Genomic DNA, 12,542 nt, shown 5'->3' on the forward strand with positions numbered 1-12,542 from the left:
CTAATTAAACTTAAAAGCTTTAGATAGAAAAGGAAACCAACGAAATGAAAAGACAATCTATGGAATGGGAGAAAAATATTTGCAAATGATGCGACTGGCAAGGGGTTAATATCCAAAATATACAGATAGCTTGTACACCTCAATATCAGAAAGCAAACAACCAAAAAAAGGGCAGAAGACCTAAATAGATTAATTTCACCAAAGAAGACATACAGATGGCTAACAGGCATATGAAAAAGTGCTTAGCAATGCTAATTATTAGAGAAATGGAAATCAAAACCCTATAGGGGACCATCTCACACCTGCCAGATTGGCTATTCTCAAAAAGTCTATAAATATCAAATACCAGAAAGGGTGTGGAGAAAAAAGGAACCCTTCTACAATGTTGGTGAGAATGTAAATTGGCACAGCTACTATACAGAACAGTATGAAGGTGCTTAAAAATCTAAAAATAGAGCTAACATACAATCCAATAATCCCACCCCTGGGTATATATCTGGAAAAGATGAAAATTCTAATTTGGAGAGACACATGCACCCCAATATTCACGGTAACATTAGCTAAGACAAACAACCCAAATGCCCACCGACAAATAATGTGTTTAAGACATGGTACCAGCAAACAATAGAATATTACTTAGTCATTTCTTGTTCTTGAGATTTTCCAAAGGGGATTTGGGAGATAAATGTTTTCTAAATTAATCCTATGGAAGCCATTCTTTTTTCCTGGGCTTTGGTGATGGATCAATAGTCCTATCCCTTCTCTTTCTGAGAGTGGGGTTCCTAGCATAGCTTATGAGACAGAAATTCTTCCAAAAATAACTCTCACTCTCAATTATTTTATAACTTTGATACATGTGACAAGTTAAGAGTATTTCAGTAATTCTCAGAAAACAATTTTGAAATTTACATACAAGTCTCTGGTACCTGACAGCCATCAACTCATGGTGGCTCAGACAAAATTGGATGAATCTCATTTACACAGACCATTTTACTGACTGACCTAACTGTGCAACAGGGCATGTGTCAGTCCAGATCTCCAACTTATTGCCACAGTTGATGATTTTTCAAATTAGAAACTGCCTTCTGGCATAGCTCTGTTCTTTGAAAAGTATCTCTGATACAATTGTGAAGATTGAATGAGACAACATGTATGATAGTTACTTTTACAATGCCTGGCACAGAGAGGAGATAAAATGAATGCATGTTTCTTTCCCCTGACTTCCCTGTTGGCTCAGACGGTAAAGCCTACAATGCAGGAGACCCGGCTTCGATCCCTGGGTCGGGAAGATCTCCTGGAGAAGGAAATGGCAAGCCACTCCAGGATTCTTGCCTGGAAAAATCCCATGGACAGAGGAGCCTCTTGGGCTGCAATCCATGGGGTTGGAAAGAGTCAGACACAACTGAGTGATTTCACTTTTACTTTTCTTTCCCTTAATGCACATAATTAATATGCCAAACTACTGTATCAGAAGTCTCAAATTTAAAGTTTATCTGCTGAACTACCCACATGATGATAACTCACTAGAACTTGGCATAAGAAACTCCCTTTGACAAGACCTTTACTCTCTAGGTCATTAGTTTTCACCAACAAGCCTCACACATGGTCTTATCTAGCCAGCTTAGATATATATTTACACTTGAAAACTGTCTTTATTACATTTTCCAACAAGATCCAAAATTCCCTTTCTGTCTGTTCACTAATAAAATCACCATAGCATTGTACTTGATTATACAGCTTAAATTCCAGTTGAGCTGTTTCAAATCCTTAAAGATGATGCTGTGAAAGTGCTGCACTCAATATGCCAGCAAATTTGAAAAACTCAGCAGTGGCCACAGGACTGGAAAAGGTCAGTTTTCATTCCAATCCCTAAGAAAGGTAATGCTAAAGAATGCTCAAACTACTGCACAATTGCACTCATCTCACACGCTAGTAAAGTAATGCACAAAATTCTCAAAGCCAGGCTTCAACAATACATGAACCATGAACTTCCAGAGGCTCAATCGGGTTTTTAAAAAGGCAGAGGAACTGGAGATCAAATAGCCAACATCCGCTGGATCATCAAAAAAGCCAGAGAGTACCAGAAAAACATCTATTTCCGCTTTATTGACTATGCCAAAGCCTTTGACTGTGTGGATCACAACAAACTATGGAAAATTCTTAAAGAGATGGGAATACCAGACCACCAGACCTGTCTCTTGAGAAATGTGTATGCAGGTCAGGAAGCAACAGTTAGAATTGGACATGGAACAACAGGCTGCTTCCAAATAGGAAAAGGAGTACGTCAAGGCTGTATATTGTCACCCTGCTTATTTAACTTATATGCAGAGTACATCATGAGAAATGCTGGGCTGGATGAAGCCCAAGCTGGAATCAAGATTGCCAGGAGAAATATCAATAACCTCAGATATGCAGATGACACCACCCTTATGGCAGAAAGAAAAGAACTAAAGAGCCTCTTGATGAAAGTGAAAGAGAAGAGTGAAAATTTGGCTTAAAACTCAACATTCAGAAAACTAAGATCATAGCATCTGGTCCCATCACTTCATGGGAAATAGATGGGGAAACAGGGGAAACAGTGGCAGACTATTTTTCTGGCCTCCAAAATCACTGTAGATGGTGATTGCAGCTGTGAAGTTAAAAGATGTTTGCTCCTTGGAAGAAAAGCTATGACCAACCTAGACAGCATATTAAAAAGCAGACACATCACTTAGCCAACAAAGGTCTGTCTAGTCAAGGCTATGGTTTTTCCAGGAGTCATGTATGGATGTGAGAGTTGGACTATAAAGAAAGCTGAGCAGCGAAGAATTGATGCTTTTGAACTGTGGTGTTGGAGAAGACTCTTGAGAGTCCCTTGGACTGCAAGGAGATCCAACCAGTCCATCCTAAAGGAGATCAATCCTGAGTGTTCATTGGAAGGACTGATGTTGAAGCTGTGACTCCAATACTTTGGCCACCTGATGCAACGAGCTGACTCATTGGAAAAGATCCTGATGCTGGGAAAGATTGACGGAGGGAGGAGAAGGGGACAACCAAGGATGAGATGGTTGGCTGGCATCACCGACTCAATGGAGATGAGTTTGAGTAAACTCCAGGAGTTAGTGATGGACAGGGAGGCCTGGTGTGCTGCAGTCCATGGGGTTGCAAAGAATCAGACATGACTGAGTGACTGAACTGAACTGATACAGCTTAAAAGTGTGCCTGAAGTCCCCATCTACAACCTGCTCCTGGCTACCTTTGCCCTCATTTCATACCTCTTCTGTATCTTTCACTGTAATGGCCAACCTGGTCTCTGCTATTCCCGAACACAGCAAGTCAGAACCATCTCAGGATGTCTCAGTTGCTAGTGACTCTGAATAGACCATATTTCTCCCAGATGTTAGCCTAGTTTCTCCCAACACTTCTAGGTTCCTGTCAAAATGGAAGCATCACCTTCACAGAGAGACTTCCCTGACCATGCTGTCTAAAATAGTTCCCCCTACTATTCTGACACTCTGTTTGGTTTTTCCACAGAGTAGTTATTACTATTTTATCTTATGCATACTTATTTAATGTTGCCTGAGGTTCTCAATAGAATGTAAGCTTCACAAGAACAGGCTGCTAGGGACAGGACCTGGACTAGAGCATAGAATTTAACAAGTGCTCAATATGTATGTGTCATTGGTGTTTTTTACTGAGATATGACTAACATATGACATTATATTAGTTTTAGGTACACAACATAATGGTTTGATACATGTATATATTGCCAAGTGATTACCATAGTTTCATTAACAACTATCACTACTCAGTTAAAATTCTTTTTCTTGTGATAAAAACTTTTAAGATTAACTCGTTTAGCAATGCTTGAATATACAATGCGGTATTATTAACCATAGTCCTCATGAAGTAAATTACATCCATAGGGCTTATTTATTTTTATTATTGGAAATTTGTACCTTCTGATCACCTTCAACTCACTTTACCCACCTCCCACCCCTCCCTCTGGCAACCACAAATCTGTTCTTTGTATCTAGGAGTTCAGTCCTGGGGGTTTGTTTTTCGATTCCACATATAAATGAGATCCTATTGTAATTGTCTTTGTCTGACTTATTTCACTTGAGATTTATTTTACTTAGCCTCACCATCCATCCATTTTGTAAAAAATGATAAGGTAACTTTCTTTTTAGTGGTTGACTAATTTTCCATCTTATATGTGCACATTTTCCTTATCCATCCCTCCACTGATGGATGCTTAGGTTGTTTTATTGGTTAATTAGCCAGTTAATTAAAAATACTTCTGTGGATAATACAGAGACAATGTTAACAGTATGTCATAGTTGTGATGATGTGACAGTGATGGAGACTGTGATACATGAGTTTATGTCAAGTCATATGGATTCCAAAGATAAGCCTTGAACACAGTTCCTTCTATAACTTTTAATAAGGCCTAAAATAAGAAAGAGAAGAAAACTTCTGACTTCTGTGATGCCTAATTTTATGTGTCAACTTAGCTAGGTCACAGTGCCCAGATATTTATTCAACATTATTCTGGATGTTTATGTGAGAATTTTTTTTAGATGAGATTAACATTTAAACTCATGGATTTTTGAGTACAGCAGACTACCCTCCATCATGTGGGTATGATTCAGCCAATCAGTTAAAGACTGTAATACAATAAAGACATCTCTCCCACCAAGAGGGAGTTTTACCAGCAGACTGCCTTTGGACTTGAACTTCACAATGATTCTGCACTGGGTCTCCAGCCTGCTGGACCACTCGGTAGATTTGGGGCTTGCCAGGTGCTTCCCTGGTAGCTCAGAGGGTAAAGAAGCTGAGTGCAATGCAGGAGACCTGGGTTCAATACCTGGGTTGGGAAGATCCCCATCTACCCACTCCAGTATTCTTGCCTAGAGAATTCCATGGACAGAGGAGTCTGACAGCTTACAGCCCATGAGGTTGCAAAGAGTCAGACACGACTGAGTAACTAACACACAACACACACACAACAGCTGCCATAATCACATGAGCCAATAACTTAAAATCAATTTCTCTCTGTGTGTAAAAATAAATATGTGTATATATAAAATGTATGTGTGTATACATATATAAAAGACATATATAAAATGAGCAATATAGCTTCCAAAATGAAAACAGCTTAAGTATCTAGAATTAACATTTAACACAAAAATTTCATATATTTATGCTCTGTGGCTCACATGAGACTTAAGTACTTTTGAATGACCTGCAAATGACAAAATAAATTAAGGGGGAAAGTAAAAGAATCAAACCATGTTAATAATGAAGATAAATCTATTCAACCACACAGATTAAAGGTCTCTATGCTGAAACTCTGGTTTTAATGCCATCTTTATCTTGTCCTAAAATAATTTATTTCTCAATAAAATAATTTATTTCTCAATGACATAATAATAGTATTAGCTTCAGTTCTATATCATATTACACATTATTACCTGGATTAAGAATCTAGTGTTCAGATGGCCCAAAGGGTCTGCCATGCAGAAGAATTAAAAAGAGAGACGAGAAGAGAAGACAGAACAGCCATAGCCCTCCAACCACAGCATCAGCAGGAGTTCAGCTAATGAAGACAGAGTCATAGATACATTGGGAAGCAAGATGACTGGATTGAAGATTGGATGTTCATAATCATATCAATTCCTTTCCATTTTCAGAAGAGGTAGAAGTAAAAATGTGCAACAGTGAAATCTGTTCTAAAGGTCTAGGATTTTCTCAGTGCCCCTCACCCCCAGAAGGCTGCTAGTGGGAAGCACAAAAGGGGAAGCTGCCTGGGGTAGCCTCACCCTACAGTAAATGTGACTTGAGCAATATCTCAAATCCTCATCAGTTATACTATAAAATTTTTCCTCTCTTGAGGATGAGCCAGAAAAGGAAAAAGTACTCCTCTCTTCTACAGAACGTACATGAGTTAGAATATAGAGAAGAAAGCAGGAAGCAATTATTAAAACATGAAAATCCCTTATATTCACAAGGAATGATAAGGGGAAAAAAGACATTATGTTGTCATGGAGGTAAGGAATGAAGGAAGAGTACCATACCTTGGAGCAAGAGAGAGTTTAATGAAGAAGAAATGATTAATAGTCAGGAATATTGCTGAAAGATATTGAAGATAATAAAAAAGGGTCACTGAGTTGGTGATTATATGTCCAAATTTTATGACCCATGAAGGGTTATAACATTAATTTTTGAGACCACCAGGTCAATTCTAAATAATTCTAGAATATGCAATACCTAGCATGGCCTTTATTTACAGAAATCAAATTTCTGAAATAAACTTGCATTCAGCAAGCCTTCCCATGACAGAAAAATATTTGTGCATTCAGCAAGCCAAGCCTTCCCATGACAGAAAAATATTTGTGCTAACATCAAGCTAAGATTGAGGTTTTTAAGAACCACATTTATATTCCACATTTCTACAAATGCATTTATTACTTCATATTAAAGAGATTCTCCATCTTGTTTCTTCTTTCCAAGAAATTCCTGATTTATCTTGAATGTAATAAATATAAAGATGATGCTGCTTCTTTCAGAAAACTTTATCTGAACTTCTGCACCCACAGAACACTTTGGTCTTGAATCAACTAGAATTTAATTATTCCCCCAAACTGGAACAGTTTCTTGTCTATTTTTGAACTCACATTTGTTTTTTAATATTGACAATGAGAAGTAGTGGGTATTTTGTTTGTTTGTTTGTTTTGGCCTTACCACATGGCTTCAATTATTTAGAATTGACCTGGTGGTCTCAAAAATTAATGTTATAACCCTTCATGGGTCATAAAATTTAGACATATAATCACCAACTCAGTGACCTTTTCTTTTTATCTTCAACCTTTCAGCAACATTCCTGACTATTAATCATTTCTTCTTCATTAAACTCTCTCTTGCTCCAAAGTACAATACTCTTCCTTCATTCCTTACCTACATGACAATATAATGTCTTTTTTCCCTTTATCATTCCTTGCAGAATCTCAACTCTCCAACCAGGAATGAAACCCAGGCCCTCGTCAGTAAAAGCTCAGAGTCCTAACCACTGGGCCACCAGGGAATTCCCTGGACTCAAACTTCAGCAATATTTCTAACAGCAGTTAAATAAGGCATATTTATTGAGTAAATAAAATGAATGAATGATAATTAAGTCATTCAGAAAACAAACATAAAACATGCTACCATTGTTATATTTTGACTCTAGCTTGGAGCATCAAGCTTATAAAAGTGAAATTCATAGTACAAAATAACATATATGGAAACAATAGTATGAACTGAGCAGAGGGAGAGAGAATCAAAATGAACAGAATAGGACTATGGTTACTCAGGGAAGACTTCCTGAGGGAAACCAGTTTCAAAGCTAACTGCAGAGACTTTGGCAGGCATGGAAAAGAATTCTATGTGGGAGTGTGTACTTTTGGAAATAAGGAGAATATCCAAGACTGGAGGAGAAGGAGGAGCAGATACTTAAAGCTGGTTTCATTAAAAACAAAAAAAGTTACACAGAGGAAAGCAAGCCAATCTGCTTGAATGGACTGAAGAGTGTCTGTTTGCTGGTGCAACAGACGCAAAGATCAGTTGGAGAGGACCACTGAGGTTACCAGGCTGAAGAGTTTGGATTTAATATGGTAGGCACCAGGGTGCTCTGCCCTAAGGGTCCTTGAGTAGGAATGACATGATGAAAATGGTGCTTGAGAAAGATTATTCCTGCAGCAGGGGGTCAATAGCCTAAAACTCTAAAGGGGAACATTTACACCTACCACATTCACCAAAACATTACGCTCTGCCAGCCTCACGGACCTCAGTGATTATAAGAGACTGTTTTCGAAGGCCCTGCACGTTTGGTGGCATATTTCGCTTATGTTCTTTGCCAAGGGACTTCTTGTCTCTTTCTTTGCTCTTATCTTTTTACTTTAACAAATGCCCTGCCGCTGACAAAGATAGGATCCACAATCGTTTGTTTTCTGCTGCCTGTGGCAGATTGATGAAAGCAGTTGCATTTTAAGCTACTTCTGTGTGTTTCCTTGGTGGTGACTTCAGCTGTGACAGGGGCATTAACCTTAGGGGTGAGGAAACAATTCTTACTTCATGCTTTCTCAGCTCAGAGCTTCTCCTCAGCAGGGAGAAAGCAAATCACGTACATTATTTGAAGCAATTTTGTGATTTATCCACTGGGTACTGACCTACAATCAAGTGAACTTTGCTTAAAACCTCTGAATGGATTTTTAACTGCTGCTGTGGGGCGAAGGGAGACATATTCATGCATCCACCTTCTCAAAAACAAACTTCTCTCTAAAAAAAAATAGTCCAAAAAGCCAAGGAGTGTGCTGTATCTTTAACCTTGAATCGACCTCTATCCAGTTTTAAAAATAAATTCTAATTTTAATTCTTAAAATCAGATGCCAGTTGCATAAGCACACCAAATACAATGGAGAGAGGATTCCTTGAATTCAGTTTTCTCAAAATTTATGTTGTCACAGACTTAAACACCATTTTATAAATGGAGACTAAAAAATAACAAATATCGAATTATTTTCTATGCCTGTCCAAATGGATCTTACTAGAGAATTTGAACTGGAGATGATTTAAGAAATTCACATCTAGATTACTGATGAAGTTATCACATTATGCTTAAAAGTATAGAGTTCTATTTCACCAACAGCTTATTTGGTTGAAAATTGATGAATCAAATTGATGAATTTAATGATTAATCAATTTTTCATTAATACATTTTAAATGAGAATACATTTTATCCTATCCTGTACTTCAAAGCAATGGTTTACTACCTTCTGGGAATTTACTGATCTGACACTCTTTGATCTCATGTCAATCATTTACTCCTTCTCTTAAAAAAAAAAAGAACATGAATTAAAAACTTTTTTTTAAACTAAAATTTATTTTTGCTACTTTGAAGATGGAGACCTTTTAGGATGGCATATTTCAGGGTTGACTATCAGGGCCACTGCAAAGTGGCATAGCTACTTTACAACAGGATATTTCTGGGCAATGCGTCAGACTGTCAATTTCAGAGGGTGCCATGGAGAGTAGGGTCTGGCAGTCAGCAGTTGAAGAGAAAAATGCTAGGACAGTGAAAACTGACAGCCATATAATCCAAAATTGCTCCTCCACATTGTCAGTGGCAAATTTTATGATTACCTGAGTGATGGGCTAAAGTGCTGGATAAATGAGGACTTAACAAGAGCAGAAAGACTCTATATAGAAGGAATACCTCACTCCTAACAATGCCAAAAGAATGGTTCCTGACCAGGAGTTCTGATCACAGGCATAAGAACTGGCATGGAATCTTGGAAGTAATACTAATAGGCAATAACTATTTAATGCTTACTCTATGCCATATATTGCTCCAATGGCTTCATATGGGTTATAACTCAATTCTTATAAACAACCTATGAGGGAGATATTTTATCACTGTCAGTTTTTTGTTTTTTTTTGTTTTATGAATAGGGAAACTGGGGTACAGAAAAATTAAGTAACTGGCCCTAAGATTATACAACTATTAGAGGATGGAGAAGAATGAGAAACTAAATATTATAAAATATAATATACTTACAGTATGTTAAAAAATAAAATTTGATATTAAAAAGAATTATGTGCATGTATATGTGTATTAAAATAGGCTGTCTGAAATGTATTAACAACAAAAAAGAAATTTATATACAGTATGATGATGTCTATGTATTAAATATGTATATTTAAATATATAGAAGTGAAATGAAATGAAAGCCACTCAGTCATGTCTGATTCTGCAACACCATGGACTGTAGCCTGCCAGCCTGCCAGGCTCCTCTGTCCATGGGATTCTCCAGGCCAAAATACTGGCGTAGGTAGCCTATCCATTATTCAGGACATCTTCCCAACCCAGGAATCGAACCAGAGTCTCCTACATTGCAGGCAGATTCTTTAGTAGCTGAACTACCAGGAAAGCCTAAATATATAGAAAGATATATTAATTGAAACATTAATTTTATGATAAATATATATATATATATAATAGAATATTAATTTAAAAAGTAAAATACAGTTGATGTATAACATTATGTTAGTTTCAGGTGTACTACATAATGATGTGAAACTGACAAACATCATGAAATGGTCACAAGTCTAGTAAACCATGTGTCATTATTACAGCTGTGGTTGTTTAGTCGCTCAGTCGTGTCTGACACTGTGTGACGCCAAGACTGTAGCCCACCAGGCTCCTCTGTCCATGGGATTCTCTAGGCAAGAATACTGGAGTGGGTTTCCATTTCCTTCTCCACAATATTACAATACAACTGACCATATTACTTATGCTATACATTATACCTCTGTGACTTAATTATCACATACTGAAGGTTTGCACCTCGTAATCCCCTGATACAAACTTATCTCCCTCCCTTTCAATAACCATCCATTTGTTCTCTGTATCTTTGAGTTCACTTTTGTTTTGTTTTGTTTGTTCTGTTTTTTAGATTCTACATATAAGTGGGACCATGTGGTATTTCTTTCTCTGTCTGACTTAATCCACTTAGCATAAAAACCCTCTAGATCCATCTATTGTCACATACTTTGGGTTTTTTTTTAACAGCTGAGTAATATTCCATTGTGAAGTCATGGGAGGAGGTAAGCTCAGAGTTTTTCTACTTCATCATTTTGTCCACACATCAAGATATTTATTACTTTGTAAAGTATCAAAAATCTGAGCTGCATTATTTTCTGCTGTTGAGCAGAAAGTGAAACTTTAAATGATGACCTTGGATAATCAGCTAAGTGTTGAAGCAAACTGTTGAAGACACAGCAGGTTTCTCCTTGCTGCATTTAGCTAATATGGGAAAGAATAGAAAAAGTTTAAAAGGAACTGCTAAATTCCTGTTTTAAGTTCTGAAACAGGGCCAAAGTCTGACTACACAAAGTTTGCTGGAGAGATTAGACATGCAACTCATGCAACCAATCAACCACTGAAGCAGAAACACTGTTGGCCTGGATTAAAGAGGGGCACAGATGAGATGATATGAAAAGGGGTTTTGGGATTCTAGAACTTTACAGGCAGGATATGGGCCAAGAGAGCCACTCAGCTGTGAACACCTGCTAACCTTCAAGAAAACAAAAGGACAATGCTAAACAGAGCTCAGAGGTATGCAGGGCTGCTGCCGCCAACACGGCACCAGAGAGCACAGGCCCTGGGTGCTGAGAGAACAGAGCTGCTACTGAGGGATCAGAGGAAGGGGCCACCTCTCAAATCTCAACTGAAAAGTAGCCATGATATTTGAATAGGGATACTACCTAAGAAGACATGTGGATAGCGTGTGTAAACACGGAAGATACTCAACATTATTAGTCTTTTGTTGTTTAGTTGCTAAGTCATGCCTGGCACTTTTGTGACCCCAAAATCACACTGGGATTTACCAAGCCAAACTTAATAGTGTGGCTAAAACTACAAAGGTTGATTAAACCCAAAGTTAATGAGGACATGAATGAACTGGAAATTCATAAACTGCTCATGGGAATATCAAATGCTACAATCATTTTGAAAAGTCATTTGGCAAATTTCATTTAAAAAGTTACACATAACACCTACCATAAGGTCCAGCCCTTCCATTCCTAGGTGTTTATCCAAGAGAGGAAAAAAAAGCCTAAGTCCATACAAGGATTTGTACATGAATATTCATAGTCTCCAACTGGAAACAATTCTGATGTCATCAATAGATGAATAATAGATAAACGGGTATGTCCATATAATGGAATGTCTCTCAGCAGTAAAAAAGAATGAACTACATATGATACACACTCAGACATGCCCTAATCTTAAAATAGCTAAGCTAAGTGAAAGCAAGCAAAGAATACATCTCTCCAGAATTCCATTTATACCAACCATATAAAATGGGAACTACACTGCCAGAAGGCTGTCAGGGAATGTTTAACAGTAGGATTCCTGTGTGCTGTTTCCTATCTCTCTTAAGCCCTCTGTTCCTTATCAGTCCCTGCCAGGGGCAAGAGGAGCAGGCAAGCCTCTCCCAGGACGGAGATCAAACAGATGGGATGCTTGCCTAGGATTTCCTTCATTAGCTTTTTCATTTGGTAAAAGGAGTTATTTATGACCTTCTTATGATATGGATCGCCTTTTGGCCTTATGGTCTTTATTGCTCCTTGCTTCCTTAGTAATTTGGAAAGTCCTGTCTCTTGATCTTTATCTGACAGAATTCAATAAAGCACCCTTGTTCCATCAGAGCTTGGGTCCCCATGTCTTTCTCTCTCTCTCTCTCTCTCTATTTCTGGCTGATTCCCTGGAGCATGAAGGCCAGCTGCATAACCTAGGGACTATTAGCCTCTTTCCTTCTTTCACTTTCTCATCGTGGACTCTGGACCACCAGTTCCAGTCCATTAAAGGACCCCAACAGGTGGCGCCCACAACAGGGCCTGGTACACGTGGCAGATTCAGATGGAGTGACCTCAGGGCCTATTGAGGCTGGTAAGTACTAAGACATGGGTCAATTGGCTGGAAAGCCCCCTCACTTTTCTACTTTACTTCATTGCTTATTTAA

The sequence above is a fragment of the Cervus canadensis genome, chromosome 25 (genome assembly GCF_019320065.1).
Source record: "Cervus canadensis isolate Bull #8, Minnesota chromosome 25, ASM1932006v1, whole genome shotgun sequence".
NCBI lineage: Eukaryota > Metazoa > Chordata > Mammalia > Artiodactyla > Cervidae > Cervus > Cervus canadensis.